General features: G+C 41.9%; 1 long non-coding RNA gene across 2 annotated transcripts in view; it reads right to left on the minus strand.

The window, feature by feature from the left end:
• Positions 1-20,061, minus strand: part of LOC119088331 — a 38,645-nt gene extending 18,584 nt beyond the window's left edge. The window contains exons 1-2 of one of the 2 annotated variants that reach the window (XR_005091972.1): positions 19,629-20,061; positions 17,249-17,369 (exon numbers count right to left, since the gene is read on the minus strand). This is a non-coding gene — a long non-coding RNA (uncharacterized LOC119088331). The remainder of the gene's footprint in view (positions 1-17,248; positions 17,370-19,628) is intronic. The other variant, XR_005091971.1, reaches the window with a different exon arrangement.
• Positions 20,062-20,272: the final 211 nt, after the last annotated feature.

The following is a 20,272-nucleotide window of genomic DNA, read 5'->3' on the forward strand; positions in this document are numbered from 1 at the left end:
GAATGGTTCAAAGTCAGGAAGGGGTTTGGGAAGAGTGAGTCAAGGGTTTAGGAGAAGTCAGACTATAGTGGTTGTTCTGAGCTTGGGTTTTTTGCCTCACTAGACAATGAAAGGGTGAGACTGGACCACAGGAAGGGAATAGCTGATCTTACTATTTCAATTCATGTTCATGTTTAGGCACTTGTGTGTGGGTGAAGGGTGGAAGCTGGTGGGATACAGACAGACTAAATGCCCTTGACTGTAGGAATGAGCAGGGCTGAGTCCACAGGACTCGTTAGTACAGCTGCAGGTATGATGGACATGAAGGTGCCCAACAACCAGCTTTTTTGGAGCGATGAACACTTTGCCTGCTACTGAACCAGGTGATTTTTAAATTTCACCCACCCCCCAAAATAAAAACTCTCTTTTCAGCCACTGAAGTGCTATGGATGGGCTGTTAGTTATCATTAACTTTTGTTCTGAGTTCAATTTAAAAGGTCCATTTGCCAGACTCATAGTTAGTGTAAGCTGTGGCTCACAGCTCCAACATATCATCATGCCAACAGGAAAAAGTCTGGGATTGCATTCTAGTTATTATCCGCCAAGCAGGCTGTCTTTACAAATCATTTCACTTCCTTTGGCCTTCGATTTGTTTCATTTCAATGAAAACAAGCAAACAAATAAACCATAGATTGGTGTGGTGACACAGGTCTCAGGTCCAAGCCTGAACCATTCAAGTGGTTTGAAGAAGAATGCCCTCCCATGGGCTAATATATCTAAACACTTGGTCTCCAGTTGGAGCTGCTTGGGAAGAATTAGGAGGTGTGATCTTGTTGGAAGAGGGGTGTCCCTGGGTCAGCTTTCAGGTGTCCAAAGCCCACACCATTCCCAGTTAGTTCTCTCTGTCTCCTCCTGCTGTGGATCAGATGTAAGTTCTCAGTTATGGTTTTAGCTTAGGCTTGCCTGCATCCATGCTTCCCACCCTAGTGGTCATATGATCTAACCTTCTGAAACCTGAGTCCCAAATTAAACACTTTCTTTTATAAGTTTCCTTGGTCATGGTGTTTTATCACAGCAATAGAAAAATAACTAAGACATCCATGTAGGGAGTTCTAGGCCAGCCTGGGCTCTAGAGTAAGACTTTGCCCTAAAACTCCTTTCCTCAAATAACTTCATTATGGAATATCCCACCAGGCAATATGCACATACATGTACTTACATATGTGATTAGCACACCTACTGCTCAACTCATGCCCCAACATGAAAATATTCTCAGTGCCTTTGATGATTATGTGTGTTGACTTTTTATCAACTTCTTCAAACACTGTATACTTTCTTATTCCATACACAAAACTCCCCTTTTTTAATAAATTTTTTATAAATTTATAAAATAACCTTTTAAAACAACTTTTCCATCTCCTTTAAAGAAAATCTGTGTGCATTCCTCAGCAGTCCATTGATAATCTGGATGCTTTAGGTTTTTGTGGGTCATCTTAACTCTGCATGGAGCTAAAGTTTCCTTATGTATAAGTCCGAGGTGTGAATTTGTTGGTTTGTTATTTGCTTCTGAGCAACAGTAACTGATCTTGAGTTTACATAGACACTTGCTAGAAGGATCAAGTGCCATGCTCAGACTCAGGAGGCAGTCAACCAGCAGACCTCAGGAGGAGCAGGCTTAGGACAGCTGCTAATACCAGAGTTGGCCAGTTTTTCCAGCAATGCAGCCACCGACTCAGCTCCAGCTCTACTTTCTTCCTTTATTAATTATTCAAGATGCAACATTACCAGAAATAATCTAATTGGCTCCATCTGGCCACGTGTTCCTCCTTGTCTTCAGACTAATGGTGTTCTGTGATTGGCAGCCTCTCAAAGGTACATGAAGATGGAATAAGATATTTTTCTGAAGGAAGTAGGCCTGGGTTTGCCTTCTCCTCCCTGAGTTAGTTAGGTTAAGAAATCCTTGATACCGCATTGGGAAAGTCCTTCTTAAAGAACTGGCTGAAGTATTGCCCATGTTCATTCATTTGCTATGTGAACAAAACCTTTTTCAAAGTGCTTACATGGCATTAGGTACCATGTTAGATGCCAAGAATACAAAGGCGAACAAAATACACCTGATTGCAAGTATGAAGAAAAAAATAGTAAGTAGGCCTGGAGTCCTGTACTCAACTGTCTGTTTAGTCTTTGTTATATCATGAGGTGTCATTATGGTCACTTTACAGAGGAAGCCCAGGGGTTAAATTTTCTACCCCTGGTCTTGGTTATAGTTTCTATTGCTGTGAAGAGACACCATGAACACATCAACTCTTATAAAGGAAAACATTTAATTGGGGCTGACTTACAGTTTAGAGGTTTAGTCCATTGTCATCGTGACAGGAAGCATGGTGGCATGCAAGGTAGACATGGTGCCGGAGAAGCAGCTGGGAGTTCTACATCCAGATTGGCAAGCAGCAGGAAGAGAGAGTGCCACGCCAGATCTGACTTGAGTATCTGAGACCTCAAAACCCACCCCCAGTGACACACTTCCTTCAACAAAGCCACACCCACTCCAACAAGGCCACAGCTCCCAATAGTGCCACTCCCTATGGGCCAAGCAGTCAAACACACAAGTCTATGGGGGCATTCCTATTCACACCACCACATCAAGTAAGGAGAAGCCTGGAGGGGAAGCCCAGGGTCCCAACTCCAGGGCAAGTTACTACTACTGAGATGAGTTTTAGTAGAGTCAGATACACTGGTAGATGTTAGAGCTAGAAACGTGGACATTTGAATGTTAACGAGAAATTTATCAGGAGGCACCATGGTAGCAAGCAGATCGTCCCAGGCTTAGGAATGCATAAGGAAAGTGTTGGGAAGCAGCTTTGGGTGCAAGTTCTCAGAAGTAAGGACCACATGGGGCCTGCCTTTCTCTCTTCGCCCTTTTACTGAGTTAATTTCTTGCAATTTGATATCAATGCATAGAAAACTTCTGTTTCAAATTTTCATGTTTATCTTTTCACTGAGTAATAATTCCATTCAAGAAAAACCATTCTGGGTGGTAACGAGGGTTCAGGATTTATTTACTTAAGATGTGGGCAGAGCCCAAATCAGAACCTCTATCATCATCTAAGCTGGAATTTCCCCCAATGTGCTTTGTGAAAACTCTTGCCTAAGGCTTTCAGATTTGGTTTGCTGGTTACAATAATATACTTGGCCAATTGCTGAGGCTTTGTGTGCATCTGTTGTGTGTTTAATGTGGAACCTCATGGAAGATTTGGAGACTCAGGTCACATAGGCAGCTTGAGAGCTGCATCCTGTCAGATTCATGACAGAACTCCACCGCTTTGTGTGACCATTTTCAACACGGTATTAAGCCTTCCTTATCTTAGTCATCACTTTCGGCTCTGGGCTCTGAAGACTTCAGGTGTCATTATGGGACTGTGGAGTTGTGCTCTCTGGAGAAAAACTAGATGTGATGCGCACCGAGATAGTCAAAACAAAATAGGTTGGTTTCTACACAGGCTACATAAGAGAAACCAGGAAACACCGAAATCAAGTCTGAAGGCTGAACATTTAGGAAAGGTTAATTTGCAGGAAGCATTGGATGGGACCGTGGGACATAATTCTGAATGGGGAAGCAGACTAGTATATTTGCATAGTTTACATCCTTATTTCAACTTCCACAATTAATTGTGAAACTTGGTTTTAAGCGTTTATCACTCCAGGGTAACATTTTTAGAAGAAAGGATGTATATCTGAAGGGCTCGGTCACACCTTAGAAAGACCTAGTAAATGGTCAGTGGTTCCCACTTTTGTCTTAGAAGACAAGGATCTCTCTCTCTCTCTCTCTCTCTCTCTCTCTCTCTCTCTCTCTCTCTCTCTCTCTCTCTCTCTCTCCTTCCCTCCCATTCCCTCCTCTCCCCCCTCTCTCTCCCTCTCTTTCACCCTTTGGACAGACTCACTGAAGTAATTAACAGGAAAGGATGGAGCTAAAACTCTGGCTTTTATGATGTTGTACTTACTGAGTTTCACTAGAGAGCCAAGCAGCCCGCTCTTCCTCATTATGGAAACCCCTTTGCAGAACACAGAATTTCAAATGGAAATTTAAGGGGCAGAATATTTCCATTTTCATAAGGAGCTTGTGACACTGGAAACTACTTCTTTGGAGGCTCCTGAGCAAAGTTGTACATTTTAAACAATCCCTACAACCCATGCCCCTGACTCTTTGTTGAACAGGTTTCTTATCTTCACAATACCAACTAAAATAGAGGAGAAGAGGAAAACTCCGCCATCCTTAGGCTCTCTATTAACTCAGGCAGGGCACTGACCTTCAACTGGTCCCCCTTTCTTTTTGTGGCCTCCACCAGTTGCATGTTCTTAATATTGCAGCATAAATGAGTCTAATTAAGAACATACATCTCGGACTGAAGAAAATCATTTACTGCTCTCCATGAACACTAAATTTAAAAGAAATGGAACAACACAGAGGAGAGTCATATTCTCCCCTACTTCTCTCTCTCTCTCCCACCCCCCTCTTTCTCTCTTCCTCTCTCCCTCCCTCCCTTCTTCAGTTCCCTCCTTCCCTCTCATTATTCTCTACTTTCTGACCACAATAATTGTTCTGACTCAGTATTTCAGTATCCCTAACTGACATCTTGCCTGTCAGGTTTTCATCTCAACTATTCTTCTTACGTATTTTTTCCTGTGCCTTACAGATAATATGAAGCAGATATTCTCTGAAATTTATTTCTAGTTTGTGTAGTAAATTATTTCCAGAAGTTAGCTCCTTTCTTTTGTTCTGAAAGAATTTTTGCCTCCTGACTTATGCTGATCCACCCTTCCACTACCTACCCATCTGCCTGCCCTATCTATCTCTACATCCATACAGTCTCTAATCCATCCATCCACCACCCATCTACCCACCCACCCATCCATCTGTCCACCCACTCACCAAACCACCTACCCACTCATCTACTTATCCATCCATCTACCCATCCCTTGATGCATCCACCCACCCATTCATAATAACGGCTTATCAAGAGCAGATACGTGCAAAAAATGTTTGCTACTGCATAAGTATCATAATTTACCCCTTTCATTCATACTAGAACCTGGAAAGATTTGTTTAATTTTAAGCAGAATACATATGGTGTATGCCTTTAAAAAATGTGGGAGCTGATGAGATGGTGAGATGGGTCAGTGGGTAAGGACACTTGCTGCTAAGCCTGATGGCCTGAGTTTAGTTCCCTAAACTCACATGGTGGAAAAGAAGAATTGATGCCTGCAAGCTGTCCTCTTACCTCCATTTGTACACACATACACACACACACACACACACACACACACACACACACACACACACACACACATGCACGAGAGAGAGAGAGAGAGAGAGAGAGAGAGAGAGAGAGAGAGATTAAGAGTACTGTGGATGTCATCTGTTTCTAATGGCATACTTATCTTGAAGAGATATTTAAAAATTGGTTTCTCTTCCTTTTTAGAAGACTGACCTATCCATTAGGAAAGTCAGGAACCTATTTGGAATTGTTCACAATACACAATCAGAGGGCAGAAAAGATGAATACTTAAAAGGCTATGCATGCTTAGGGAATGATCCCATTGAGCAAAGAAAATTTATTAAAGAAATAATCTAGGCTTTAAAAACAGGTTATGTTTGAAAAATTGAAGAGGAGGATGAAGGTTGATACCATAGAGGATTAGCTGTTTTCACCATGGTTCCTGGGCATTCTGTATGTATATTAACCCATCAAATACCTATAGAAACCTATGGTGAAGTTCTATTAATACATTAGTCTGTAGTTAAATAACATGCAGAACAGCAAAGTTAAGTGGAAATATAATTGGTAACTGCCACAGTCAACATTTGAACATGTCCAATGGCTACAGGGCAAGCGCTCTTAACCATTGGTGGGACTCGGCCTACTAGAGGTGGGAGGAACAGAACGGCTGGGAGGGAAAGGTATGGGAAAGAACCAGCCATGGATGCATGAAGGACAGAGGACTAACATTCTTCATTTCACTGAAGTCATGAATTTATTCAAAGGTAGATAAAATTTCTCTCCTATTTGCCTGCTTTAGCAATGGATATTTGATTATTATTTTTCATAAATTCTGCCCGAGGGAACTACAGCAATGGGTTAAATTTTTTCCTTTGGGCTAAGTTTTTCCCCCCAGTAAAAGCAATATTAATACAGAGTTCAGATCCTATGATTTATTGCCTGTTTGAAAATTCTTTTCGTCACTGTATATTTTACCAGTAAATATTTAATCTTTGGCACCAAATGCCACCCTGTGTATTAACTGTGGACTTCATATTTTATAATAAGCTAAATTCTAAAATATTCTATGAAAAGAAAGACTTTTCATATCAATAGTCCACTGACAGACTGTGACAAAAGCAATCCAAAATAATACCTCTTGGTCATGGTACCCTTTCGACAAGCATGCTTGGCAATTGTAAAAGCAAACTTCCCCTCTCTGTCTTGTCTGTATTCGATTACACTTGCTGCACAATCCCAAATTCTTATCCTAAACAGTTGCCTGGTGCCCAAAGACATGACCAAGGGTAAATAGCCTGGCTGGAGGCTTCGAGCTTTTGCATGGGTGGCCTCATCCAACGGATGGTTTTCTTTTCCTGTCTTTGAGGCTGTGGTTTCAAAAACTTAAAACCACCAGACCCAGAAAAGATAAATCTCTCTCAGTTTGCTTCAGAAAATCTAAACCCAATAAAATCCACGTTGGTGGTTTCTGGAGAGTACTATTCATCTGTCTCGCAGGGCCAGGCCTTCGGGCTCTCCCTCGTTCTCCCAGTGCTGGAGTTTCACTCTGTTTTGTGACCCCAAAGCATCTCTCCCTGCCTCCTTTCCTCTCTGCTCTTGTAGCACACTCTATTTAAAAACACTCCATACCTTCCTAGACTTCTCATGCCATTCACTTTGGGGGAAAGGCCTTCCCTTCCCATGCTCCCCTTAGTCATCTGAAACACATCCAGTTTCAAAGTCTGACTCGAGTGAACTTCGTTTCAAAGCTTAGTATAGAAAATTCATCTTTCATGAAGCCTTCCCTGAGTCCGGGAATACATGATCCCATACAATATCCTTAACTGTCATCACCAACAATTAGTTACTAGCTAAGCTTCTGATTTCAGTTACTCTTATTTTCTTATAATTTAGTAGAAAGATTACATTGAAGATTTCAAGGAAATCATTTGGAGAAAAGTTAAAGGAATAAAGAAACTCAAAATGAAGTAAAAATGAGAAATAACTATAAAGAAAGACAACTGTTTCTGACTCAGTTATACTTTAGTTCTGGGTTCTAGTTTCCTTTCTGATGCGGTGACAAATACCACACTCAGTGAAACTTAGGGGCAGACAGGGTTTCTTTCAGTTTGCAGCTTACAGTCCATCATCGAGAGTGGTTGGGGCAGGAACTCAAACAGGAACTTGTAGCAGAAATCATGGATGGATGCTGCTTCCTGGATCCTTGGGAGGCTCATGCTTAGATAATTTTCTCGTATAGCCCAAGACCACCTGCCCAGGGCATGGTGTGACTTCTTGAGGGCTGGGTCCTCATACATTAATTAACAATCAAGACGACCCCCTCCCAGGCATGTCCACAGGCCAATCTGGCTGAGCAGTCCCTCAACTGAGACTTCCTTCTTGGATGACTAGGCTATGTCAAATTGACAGTTAAAGCTAACGAGGACATACACGCTTTAGAAATGATGCATTTCTCTATACAAACACTTGTAGAAAAATTCACAGAAACCTTCACTTATAATGTTCAAAAAAGAGAAACAATTGCTCAAAAAAGGGAAAGGAAGGGCCTATGAAAAGAAGATCCTTGGTGATATATATGTACAGTGTATACAGACTGGCAAACAAAGTGAATGAATAAAAAAAATCCCAGAGGAAGCTTATATAAGTCTGTTTGTATAGCAGTCTATACAGTGCTGATACCATGACTAGTACATCAGCAGTTTCCTGCTAGGATGTAAGAGGCCCGAGAAAGCAATGGGAAGCTTAGACGATCACTTTGGTGGTGATCAACATGTTCATTATTTTGATTACATTAATGATTTCAAGGTTATATACATATATCAAATGCCATCCAGTTATAAACTTTGCACACATTCCATGTCGGTGACACCTCAAAAAAAAAATAGTAACAAACAACAACAAAAAAGAAAATGAACAAAAACATTTTGAAGAAAGCATTAACAGAGAATGGTGTATGTATGTGCCTGGCAACATGTGAGAGCACGCTGCAAACTGTAAAACACGCTAAAGAATTGTCACTGGCTACTTCTGTTATATTCCTTACTTTTCTTACTGTGACTTACTTTGCTGTGACAGACTATCTGATGAGAAGCAGCTTAAGGGAACAAAGTTTTCCTTTGGCTTTCAGTTTGCGGGGCTACAATCCATCATGGCAGGAAAGATGCTACACGGGAAAGCACTGTGGCCGGAAGTGAAGCTGCTGGCTGTGCCACATGTGCAGTTGGAGACACTGAACAGGAAGTGGAGCGGGGCTATTACACCCCAAGTCCTGCCCATCATGACCCATTTCCTTCAGCAAGAGTCCACCTCCTACAGGTTCCACAACCTTCCCAAATAGAGCCAAGAGTCACAGACCAAGTGTTCAGACACGTGAGTCTATGGGGGACATTTCCTATTCAAACTCTAGCAGGGCCATCACTGTGTAGAGCAGACTTGGGACATAGGTATACTCAGCTGATGTGATGGATTAATGGGAATTCTTAATTTCCCTGTGACACATGCTGACTAATGCCCTCAGCCTAGCTAGGACTCAAACTACTAGAGCATTTTCCAGTCAACTTGTACAAGTGTGCTCAGAAAAGAAGAAATGGTTTGCTTATCAAAAATCACTGAAGATGATTCCTGAACCATTTGGTTTCCACTGTACCTGGATCCCAAACTGTAAAGTTTAATTTGACTTTACATAAAGCAGTGGAACATGAATACAAAAAGATATTTTTCAATTTAATTGGAAACGAAGTTGAAGTCTTTTTGGAAGGACCCAATAAAGATAGCATTATTTTCAAGGTTTGTCTTTAAATGCTGCTCTTGATTTTATAATAGACTCTGAAAATTTTTATTAAAAAATGTAAAACTCTGGAAGGCAGAACTTTGCTTTCTTAATAAATGGCATTAAGGTTTGGATTCACTTTGAGGAACAAAAACTGGAGATTATGCATGAAGTTTAGAACTCTATTATTTAGGAAGGAAAGACTAGGTAACACTCAGGTCAGATGATTCAAACTAAAAGAAGAAAATTTGAACTTATTATTATAGGATGGCTAAAAAATTTCTCTCTATTTGCTTTTTAAATTAATATTTCTTTTTAAAAGTCTTCATTGACACATCTTCACCTTTAGTGACTATTTATGAACTATAAAATGGTGAGTTTCTATGACAACATGTTCTGGTTAGCTATCCATCTTGCATCAGGCTTGATGCTAATGAGGTTAGCACCCTTTGATTAACTTCTGGCCCATGACTCCTTAGGTCCAGGAATATTTGGGCCCGGGTTAGACAGAACATCAAACTCAGTAACTTAAGATCTAAGAACAAAAGCAACAACCCTTTCCCTGGTAAAAAAAAAAACAGCCCTCTTTATGTTCTGACATTGTAGAACTCCTCAGACAAGGTCTAGATCAAAATTAATAGGACCCCTGTCAGCCAGGGAGGTGCTGATTCCTAAGAGCCCAGGTGTCAAGACCAATCAGTGAGATGTTGACCCAGGATGATTGAAGGCTCTGATACTGCAGGCACTCTATGAATCATATTTGAAGAGGGAATCAAAAGGTCATATCCAGGGACGTTTGTACAAAGTGTTGGGTCTAATGACTGAATAGGGTTGTAAGTGGAAAGATGAGTCAAAGGTACAAACCCACATGATTGGAAGCAGGAGATGCTTCGTGAGATTAGTCAGGGCTAAGGTTATGATCAGATCAAGGCAGGGGTTTTATAGACCTAGTTTTTCCTTTGGGCAATTTTAGCTTATAAATTAGATAAGTTAGAGAGAAACTATGGGAAGTTTAAAATTCTCTCTCTTTCTCCATCCCATCCCCCCTCTGTGTGTGTGTGTGTGTGTGTGTGTGTGTGTGTGTGTGTGTGTGTTTTATACGAAGCTCAGTCATTAGTGAACTACATATTTGGGAGACATTAAGTTGAACTGGTTGGCATTTTCCCTATCACTGTACCCTGTGCTGTGTCCAACTCACTTTTCAGTTTACAACCCCAGATCATGGCTCTCAAAGATATCTTGGCTTGATTCTAGAATGTCTAGCTAGTTCTCCTAGTTGCCTAAGTGCTTTCCTATGAAAACTTCTGCCCTGTGTCATTATGCAAACGGCTCTTTTCTCTCCACTGGTGTTATACTTCACCAGTTAGAGTGAGGATGGTTGTAGGCTTGGCTTTCGGGTAACTTCTAGATTGTGTCAGACATTGGGACAGCAGGAAAGGGAAAGGGGGAAAGAAGGGAATTTTCTCCCATGACCAGCAGCATGCAGTCCCATCTTTAGACAGCCACGATTCTTGTTTTGGCTCCTCGTGAACAACTGCAAGTTCATAAGCAGTCTCAAACACACCTGGCCAATAAAGACCTCTCCCGAGAACAGCTTCTTTAGTTCCTGTATGGCGTCTTACAGGATTGGGCTGTATCTTTCTGCTGGTTCCTACGAGGAAACAGCATACTTTGCTTCCTCCGCATGTCTGTCTGGTCCTGCTATATCAGTCTCAGGGAGAAGGGAGCTTTTAGACTCAAGGTGTGTTTGTTACGGAATGAAATCAGTTTCCCCACTGTCCTGACATCCTCACACCAGACAAAGTAATTCTCAGGTACTGAGCAAGGATGTTTTCTAAGATGAGGCCAGGAATAGCTCTCTCTAGAAACCCTTCTTTTCCCACATTGACAAGACTGAGTGGGGCACACATTTGAGTTTAGATGGTCCTTTGAGACATAACCCCTAGGGGTACTAAGCAATTCCCTAATAATTCTCTGATGTATTGGCTGGTTGCTTGGTTCTTTTATTTGTGTTTAGTCTCAAGTCTTAGCTAGCAAACAAAACCAGACTTGATTTTTGTTAACAGTGATTGAATTGATTTTGCCCCCCATTGGCATAAGTGAGTTAAACAGTTTTTTAGTTAAACATAATTTCAGGGTTTCAGATTATCCAAGAATCTGGAGAATCTGACCTATGCATATTTCAAGTGAATACCATCTAAGAATAAACAAGTATAAGTTTCTGTGCACAAGCCAGTTTCCCCTGTGTTTTTAAAGACTCACTTGCACACGGGTGCTTCCCTACTGTATCAGAGCACTGCACAGTGACCAGAGTCATCATCTCAGAATTCGAGGTGTTCTAGGGAGACAAAGTCACTGTTCACAAATCTATAACATAGTACTTCGGGAACAGTCAGTGGATAGGTCATTGGGACCATTCACCTTTTTATTCCCTGACCTTGCCAAAATTTGTGAGACTGGCTTCTAGCAAGTTGCATCAGCTCTCTGTCTCAGGCCCAAGATTTGCAAGGCCAGAGGACTGGGTAAGGTCATCTCTAAAGATTTAGCTCTGATATTTCTCGATAAAATGAAAATAGAAAACTCGTTCTCCCTGATCACGTCCTACTGTACTAAGGACATTCTTTATCCTTTCAAATGCAGGCTGAAGTGTCTTTATAAAGAGAGGCAAAGTCAGACTCTCTGGGCCTCTCTACCTCAAGGCAAGAGATCAAACCCATGTGCTAGCATGCCTAGAAACATGAGAGCAGGGGAGGATTAGACAAGGATGCAGAGAGCACTATGCTACCGATGACTAATCTATTGTGGATGAGTGACATGTGGCTTACTTCCCTTCTCTTTGCTCAACTGTCTTGTGTTCCCCACTGAAGGGTGCTGAAGAAGGAGCCAACAGATGGGCTGATACAGGAGGGTGGAGGAAGAAGAGACACAGCAACACATTCATTTCACAACCTGATGGACTGTGAGTACAAAGGTTCAAGAAGTGACCTGGGCCCCAGAGCCTGTTGAGAATGACAAGGTTCTGTGTGGAGGCTGAGGAGTGTCTGTGTGCAGGCAGATTGACAGCAGTCATGGAGACAGCATGACCAATGGAGCACCTGCCTTCCTCTGATGGCTGGAGGATCTGTTACAGACATGGATGGCAGAATTTCCTGTCACTTCTTATGGTTTCTAGTTAAGGATCCAACTGTGTGAGCATTTGGTGCGAGCTGATTTCTGGCTGGAGCCTGTCCAGCTCTGTTGGGGGTTGGGAGGTGCTGGTTGTAGTGAAGAACTCACTTAGCTCTGAGTTAGAATTGTATGGTTACTGAACCATCTCCCGCACACATGACCTTGAGAAAATAACATTTTCATCTTTACATCACAAAGTAGAAAACATGATAAAGAAGATAAAACAAGTATTGACAAAAGCCATTTATGAAAGTGAATAAACCCCTCTTTTGAATATTAAGTGCTAGATCTAATTTCAGGTGATATTGCAAACACCTCTAATTTTCATTTTTCTACCCAGCACCTCTTGGGGATGTCAATATGGTATCTTCAAGATGTGGGGCAATTTTTTGGTATCTTTGACTTTCTTTGTAATCATTTAACCTGGTTCAGAAAGCCTTTAGCTTCTGCATTAATAGAGTCTTAACTATTCACATCAAACAGGATAGTTTGTTTATCAGTTGTAAGTCAACAGCAAGGTCAGGTCACATAACCTGTCAATTGTGATGTCCATTCAAAAGCCAGATAGTTTCTTTTCCTATTGCTGTCATAAAATACCCTGATGAAGATGTCTTACAGAAGAGTGCTGTGGGATGGTCTGTATGTCAAATTACTCTGATTGGTCAATAAATAAAACACTGATTGGCCAGTGACTAGGCAGGAAGTATAGGCGGGACTAACAGAGAGGAGAAAAGAAAGAACAGGAAGGTGGAAGGAGTCACTGCCAAGGTATAGATTTATAGAAATGGATTAATTTAAGCTATAAGAACAGTTAGCAAGAAGCCTGCCACAACCATACAGTTTGTAAGCAATATAAATATCTGTGTTTACTTGGTTGGGTCTGAGCGGCTGTGGAACTGGCGGGTGACAAAGATTTGTCCTGACTGTGGGTAAGGCAGGAAAACTCTAGTTACAGAAGAGTTTATTTTGTCTCACAATTCAAGGTCCAGTCCATCATGGAGGACTTGAAAGTATAGTCTACCATGGAGAACTTGACAGTATAGTCCATCATGGAGGACTTGAAGGTATAGTCCACTATGGAGGACTTGAAGGTATAGTCCATCATGGAGGACTTGAAGGTCCAGTCCCCCATGGAGGACTTGAAGGTCCAGTCCATCATGGAGGACTTGAAGGTCCAGTCCATCATGGAGGACTTGAAGGTCCAGTCCACCATGGAGGACTTGAAGGTCCAGTCCACCATGGAGGACTTGAAGGTCCAGTCCCCCATGGAGGACTTGAAGGTCCAGTCCATCATGACAGGAAAGTTAAGGTAGAAGAAGCTTGAAACAGCTCGTCATGTCCCACCCACAATGGTAGTAAAGCAGACAGACGGTCATGAGTGTAGGGCTCAATTCACTTTCTCCTTTCTATACAGTTCAGGATTCCAGCCCAGGGGATGATGCTACTCTCAGTGGGTGAATCTCCCCACCTCTTTCAACACAATCAAGGTAATCCCCCTTCTCCTAGATAATTCTAGATTCTGTCAAGTTTGTGGTTAAAGAAAACTAACACACAACGTGTTTTCTAATGGGGGAATTTGAAAACTATTCTTGTATTTTTTATTTTTTAAGGCTTTTTTTTCCAGGCAGAGTTTCTCTTTGTATCCCTATCCCTGGCTGTCCTGGAACTCGCTCTGTAGACCAGGCTGGGCCACAGAGACCAATGTACAAGATCTACCTGCCTCCGCCTCTCAAGTGCTGGGATTAAAGGCATGTGCCACCACCGCCCGGCTAAAAACTATTACTTTTTTACCTGCCAAGAAAGTACCTGGTAGTACTATAAAGAATGAAAATAATGCTGTCAGGCTGACATCTTTTTGTAGGCTCCTATCCCATCCCCAAGAGTTATAAGTTTATGCTTACTGAAGGCATGTAAAATAGAAAAGAGCACTTTTATTAACAGAGAGCATCAATGCCACTCATCAGGAAGACATCGTCTCTCCATCTCTCTCGTGGCCAACTGTACAAATCAACACACTTTCTTAATAATCTCCAAATCTCAGCCGTCATTAATAGAACTGTATAAATTACCAGGGAGATCACAGTTGTACTCCAAAACACTCAGTAAGGTCCTGTGCCTGAAAGAGAATGTTCAGATGTGGCCCGACAGAACCAATGAGCTTTGCCGTGCAATTGCCTTCTTTAATTGTACTCTGGTTAGTGAGGGATTCTGGGTAATGAGACTGAAGAGTTAGGAGAGCAGACATTGAGGTCCTCTGCAATGGCAAGTGAGATTGCAGAGACAGTTGTATCAAGTGCTGGATCCTGAGATTTAGATACAGAAACCCCATCTTACTGGTCCTTCCATGTGAAGATTAAGGAATTGCCCTTCTGGTGGTGTGTGATGGCCAGGAAAACCTGTACTCTTAATTCACGCCACTGACTAGTGTGAAGCGGTCTGTAGGGATGGGATGCATCTCAGAGGAAAAGTAGGTGAAGGCAGACAAGCAGGGTAAGAGTTTTAAACGCCACACTCAGTACTGAGTGGCCCAGTTCCGATCAGAGCCTGGTTTTCCAGGCCATGACTTCATCTGTGGTACTTGCTGACTTTCCACTTCACAGAGGCATTCAGAACACCGAATAGATTAATCTTTTCTTTAATGTAGCACTTATTTTCTTAAAAGGCTGAAGGAGACGTGGCAAACAGTGGAGTGGTTAAATGCCGACACTGATAAGCTGGGTTTGTGCGACTCTCTAAACAACCTCAAGTAAGACGTTAAATCTTTTAAACTCTAAGTTTCCCTTTCTGTAAAAGGGGGAAACTGAAGACTTTTTAGTAAGATCATGCACACAAAATGCCAAGCCCAGTCTGACACACATTTTCTCTTTCAATGTTATTTTGTGTGCATGCAGCTTGCGATTCAGGACAGGTTGGTGCTCTGTGCATTTGTTCTAAGGTCCCACGGGTTTATCATCTCGTAATTAAATACCTCAAGTCATCACTTTTCTTTTCTCTCTCTCTCTCTCTCTCTCTCTCTCTCTCTCTCTCTCTCTCTCTCTCTCTTTCTTCTTTCTTTTTTTTTTTGTATTGTTTAATTTTCTTTTTACTGGTTGTCCAATCATCATCAACTTGTTCCTAAGGAACACTCAAAAGGGGCTGAAACAATATGAAGCCATCACAGGCAGAACAGCAGAGGAGTAGGAAGGACTGGTCCAGAGTGACTGGTTCATTTTGATCTTTGCCAGTCTCATCACTGTGTAGGAAGTAAGAGGGTCTCTCCACATGATTTAGTTCAATGGGCAGAAGCCTCATTGTTCTCATGTGGGCCAAGTTCTAGCGCTGTGTCTACAGGCACCATCAGAACTTTAAGGCATTTAAGCATGTGACTGCAAGTCTTCCTTCTTGTCCAGGCCTTATTCTTAAGCCAGTCCTAGGAGTGCAGTATGTTTTGCTCCTCTCTATGTCTCTGGAGCTATTGTGACAGTCCATCACTCAATCCTGGCCTGCCATCTTGGAAGTTTCCCTTGCATTCCACGTCAGGCCTACATTTTTCATGCTATGGAAAGCTTTTTAACTCACTTGCTCATGCCTTTTTTTGCTGTCCTGCTTTCAGCCACAGTGACACATGGTGATAAATCTTAACACAATTCCATTTCTCCCTTCTTCGTGGGTTTTCTCTCCTTGGCAGGGTGGCAAAACACTTTCTTTGAAAACAACTCCTGGAACATCTCAGGCCTTGGTTCTGCACGGATCAGAGCAGTCAGTCATTTCCTTGTGGTCCTTGGTGGTTTGGGGGTTCTGGCATCACTGGGGATGATGGGATCTCGCTCAGAAATGCTTGCCATGAGGCATCGCACAAGCTACTTTCTCTTTATCCCAGCCAACAGTGAAAGAAGCCTGCATTCCTGTGACATTGCTATATTTGGGACAGAACCTTTTAGAAGAGAAGTGTCCCAATTGGGTTTATAGCCATGTTCTTTCTACATACTTTCATCAGCAAAGTCTTGAATTCTCCTTGCTCTGCTGGGGTCTTGTGGCTCCTTTACACCAGAATGTCACATTCTCTGGTGTTTTCTTGATTCACCCTGAGTACTTAGAGCCAGTCCACCTTTTTCTAAGCAGCTCTTCTGTGTTCAGCATCCTGATTTTCACTGGCCTGGCTCTTCATCCCTCCCGCGAATTCTTAGTATGGTACCATAGTGCCTTGGAAGGAGCATTAAGTGGGTGGCTGTATAACTCTGTGACCTGGGGCATGCTACACCGCTGCTTTGGGTCTTTGCTTTTTTTCTGCTAAACACATGGACTGGACCAAATTATGTTTAAGGGCCCTTCATACTGGGGGAGCCTGCTGTGAAGTGTGGGGGACTTTCAAAAGCCCTGGAATGCATTGCTCAGCGGAAAATTAGTTGAATCAGTTTGTGGTAGTCTGTGATAACAATTTTGATTTTCTGACTCAACAGGCTGATTTCTTTCTTCAACATTCTTGGTAATATCATCTTAAGATACATTGCATGAGTTTGCCAGTTTCATGTGTTGCCATTTCCAGCTCTTTCTTATTGATCAGCTCATCACCAATCCCTAGAGAAGAGCTTTGAAGCAGCCATTCATAGTCTGATTTCTCTTCATATAAATCTTTCACTTAAAAAAGTTGTTCATTCATTCATTCATTCATTCATTTCTTCACTAGTTGATTGTATTAGACAATTAGACTCTCTGTAGCCTCTAGGATTTTATGCTCAAACTAACTTAATTTTTATTGCTTATATACTGTCTAGAAAGGGCAATTTTGTCTGGACTTGCCAGTATTGTTTTATAAAGCAAGTGAAAACATCCAGAACTTATAAAGAGATGTATTTAATTTGGAAGTAAGTCTCTCAGGCTGGCTGCAGGTTCTGATGGAAATGTTTTGACTCATCTCACTAGATTTAACATTAGGGCTTCACTTGGAAACATGGGCCTCACTTAAATCTCCATTGTTATACCTGAAGAAAGTAACTTTTTAGTATTTCTATCATGAAAGATGGGCTAACAAGGGTGTGATTCTCTTAATAAGGAAAATAAGGCATGCACTCACGGTTCAGGTAGGTTTTTCTTTGTCTTCTTTGTAAGATATTCAGAAGGAAATAGATATGAAAATTTACATTGAAGGCAAAACCTCATCACCATGGTCTTCTGTCTTGGTCAGTGCTCCATTGCTGTGAAGAGACACCATGATCATGTTAACTTGTATTTTTTTTAAAAAAAGCATTTAATTGTGGCTGGCTTACAGTTTCAGAGGGTTCGTCCATTCCACTATCACTTACAGTTTCAGAGGGTTCGTCCATGATCATCACGGCAGAAGCCAGGCAGGACTCAAGCAGACATGGTGAAGTAGCTGAGAGTTGTACATCCGGATCCACAGACAGGAGGAAGTGAGAGCCACTAGGCCTGGCTTGGGCTTCTGAAACCCCAAAGCCTACCTCCAGTGACACCCTTCCTCCAACAAGGCCACACCTCCTAATCCTTTCAAATAGTGCCACTCCCTGATAGCTACGTATTCAAATATATGAGCCTGTGGGGGTCATTCTCCTTCAAACCACCACATCATCTAAAGCTTAGAGTCTTACAACAAGGGTGTAGCTGAATGTGGAGGCTGTGAAAAATTTGGCGATGGTGGAAGGTTTCTGAGCATGAGAAATTAACTTAAAAACCAATCACATCATGAATCTGAGGTGTTTTTCTTGCAGCATTTGCCTGTACCGTATCACGTGACTTCACCGCAGACTTGGTTCTAAACACTTTGCATACAATGTCACGCTTGCATGTGACGTCACACCACATAGCACCAACAAAGGCTGCCTGAAATACCTAGATCATATTTGAGACTATTGTATGTTAGAAATTGCAGAGTTTTTGCTGCTCAAGCAACATTTTTTGGTGTTATGGAAACATAATCAATTAATTATTGCAAATAAAGACTTTAATATTTTCCTAGCATCATTCCTTAACATGTATGTACCAAATTTGTATATCTTTGAATTGTGCTGTTAGATTTTTTTTTAAGTTTGAGTTGTTTCCTTGAGTCTCATTAAAAAGTCATGAAATGAATTTTGACACGGGATTAGGATATTTTCCAGCAGTTTCTGAAAGAGCCCTATAATAGTTCCATTTTATACTATATGTTTATGTGAAGCAGATTTTCAGTATTGATAATCATAAAGTCGAAATATCAAACAACTCTGAAAAACATTGAAGATGCTGAACATCCCGCAGCACTAAATATACAAGCATGATATAATTGTTCATGTAAAAATAAAGAGGCACATTTATATCATTAGTACACTCATTTCCTTCCATCTTAGAACATGCAACAATTATGTGCATAACAAAGAACTGTTTTGAAACAAATTTCTTTATGGTTTGTTATCAGTAAATATTTGATCTGTAGACCTGTTTTATACACTTACATCCTCAGGGTCATGTGCGTATTTTGCCCAGTGAAAGGCTGTTGAGCGGAACATGTCCGAGAAACCCTGATGTGAGGCCCTATGATATGATAGAGGGGGAGCAAAGCTGCTTAGGCCTGTCTGGAGTCCTGGACAATCAGTGCTGGGGTTATGTAGACAGAATATGACCCACAAGTCTCTATGCCTCACTTAATCCAGAAGATTTACTTCCCTCTTTGCAAAAAAGGGAAGATGTGAGGCTGGTAGCCTATATGAAGTCATAGGGTCTGAGAGTCAGAAGTGGCGTTTACGAGCCAACAGCACATGTTTGTTTTAAGGTGGGGTAACTTTGATTTAGAAGGAAATAACTCAAACTAGAGACAAAAGAAGTAAAGTAACCTGTGAGACATCACGTGAAAACGACCCCTCGCCTTACAGAGCATCAAACTCTAACCATAGGATAAGTCCAGCCTTCTGCCACATGGCTTTCCTTCTATCCTACCCTGGCCCCATGTTCCCCTCATCTTCTCGGGCTGGCATTCCTGTAGTCATGCCACACACACTCACTGCTAACTTTGCTGGCTTCTGCCTCTGAGCCTCATCCCATCTGTCTGCGGCTGGAATGTTCTCTTTGTTTCTAGTCTGGGCTGTACAGCTTACCAGTCCTATAGAGGCCCTACAGGAGACCCCTTCCAACAGTCATTTTATGTGGAGTTATGGGAATCTTTCCTGGGCATTCATCTCATCCAGACTTTTAAACTCTTGGAGAGACAGAGCTATTACCCTTCCTTAACATACTTGGTCCTATTTGCCTGATTTTGGTGCAGTTATTTGGCAATATTTTTTTACAGAATAGCAGATGCCTAACCAGAGCAATTTAGTTTCAGCCAGATAATAATCCCAGGCTACCCAGGCCCTCACAATGCCCGCCTGTGGAAAGGAAAAGGCATTTTGGGAGTGACATTTGATCCCTCCCATATACTCAAAACACAAAGGAGTCTAAGTGTGGACCAGTTTTAGGTTACTTACAGACAAGCTTTCCACTTCAGTGATTTCAGAAATTGGGTGGCTTGTTCTTTGTCTCATAAAGAATTCATTTTTAAGATGCTGATGGTCTCGGTGCTGGCTTGTGGCCAGCTTCAGGAAGTGTGGTTCACAAGCCATCAAGGCCCGCGCATACTCGGCATTCCTTCGGTAATGCAATTCTGAACCCAAATCGATTCCAGAAGTCTGATCTTCTGAGGGGCCAACACACCAGGCTTGTTGAACAGTCCCCTCCGGACGGACCCCCCTGCCCACCACCTCCACGGCCCGCAAGTGTTAAACAGCCAATCACAGAGCTAAGCGCGGCGTTTGGGGAGACCGACATTACAGGGATCTGAACAAGTTGATGAGTTTGGCAGCTTATGTTTGAAGAATTTGTTTCATGTTTTGGATAAAGTCTGAGAATTTATCCTTCAAGATTCCTTAGATTTAGTAGCATGCCGATGCACCGTGTTAATGCGGTGAGTTTTCTTTCTTTCTCCCCACCTCCCCTTTCCTTTTCTTTCTCTCTCTCACTTTTTTTTTTAAGGTTAAAAGCCGCCTTCCCTTTTAAGTATAAGTAATCCATCCAAATCCCGCCTAAGGGAACAAAAGGGATGTTGGTGATTTTCTCTTTCACAAAATGCAGA

The sequence above is a fragment of the Peromyscus leucopus genome, chromosome 7 (genome assembly GCF_004664715.2).
Source record: "Peromyscus leucopus breed LL Stock chromosome 7, UCI_PerLeu_2.1, whole genome shotgun sequence".
Lineage (NCBI taxonomy): Eukaryota > Metazoa > Chordata > Mammalia > Rodentia > Cricetidae > Peromyscus > Peromyscus leucopus.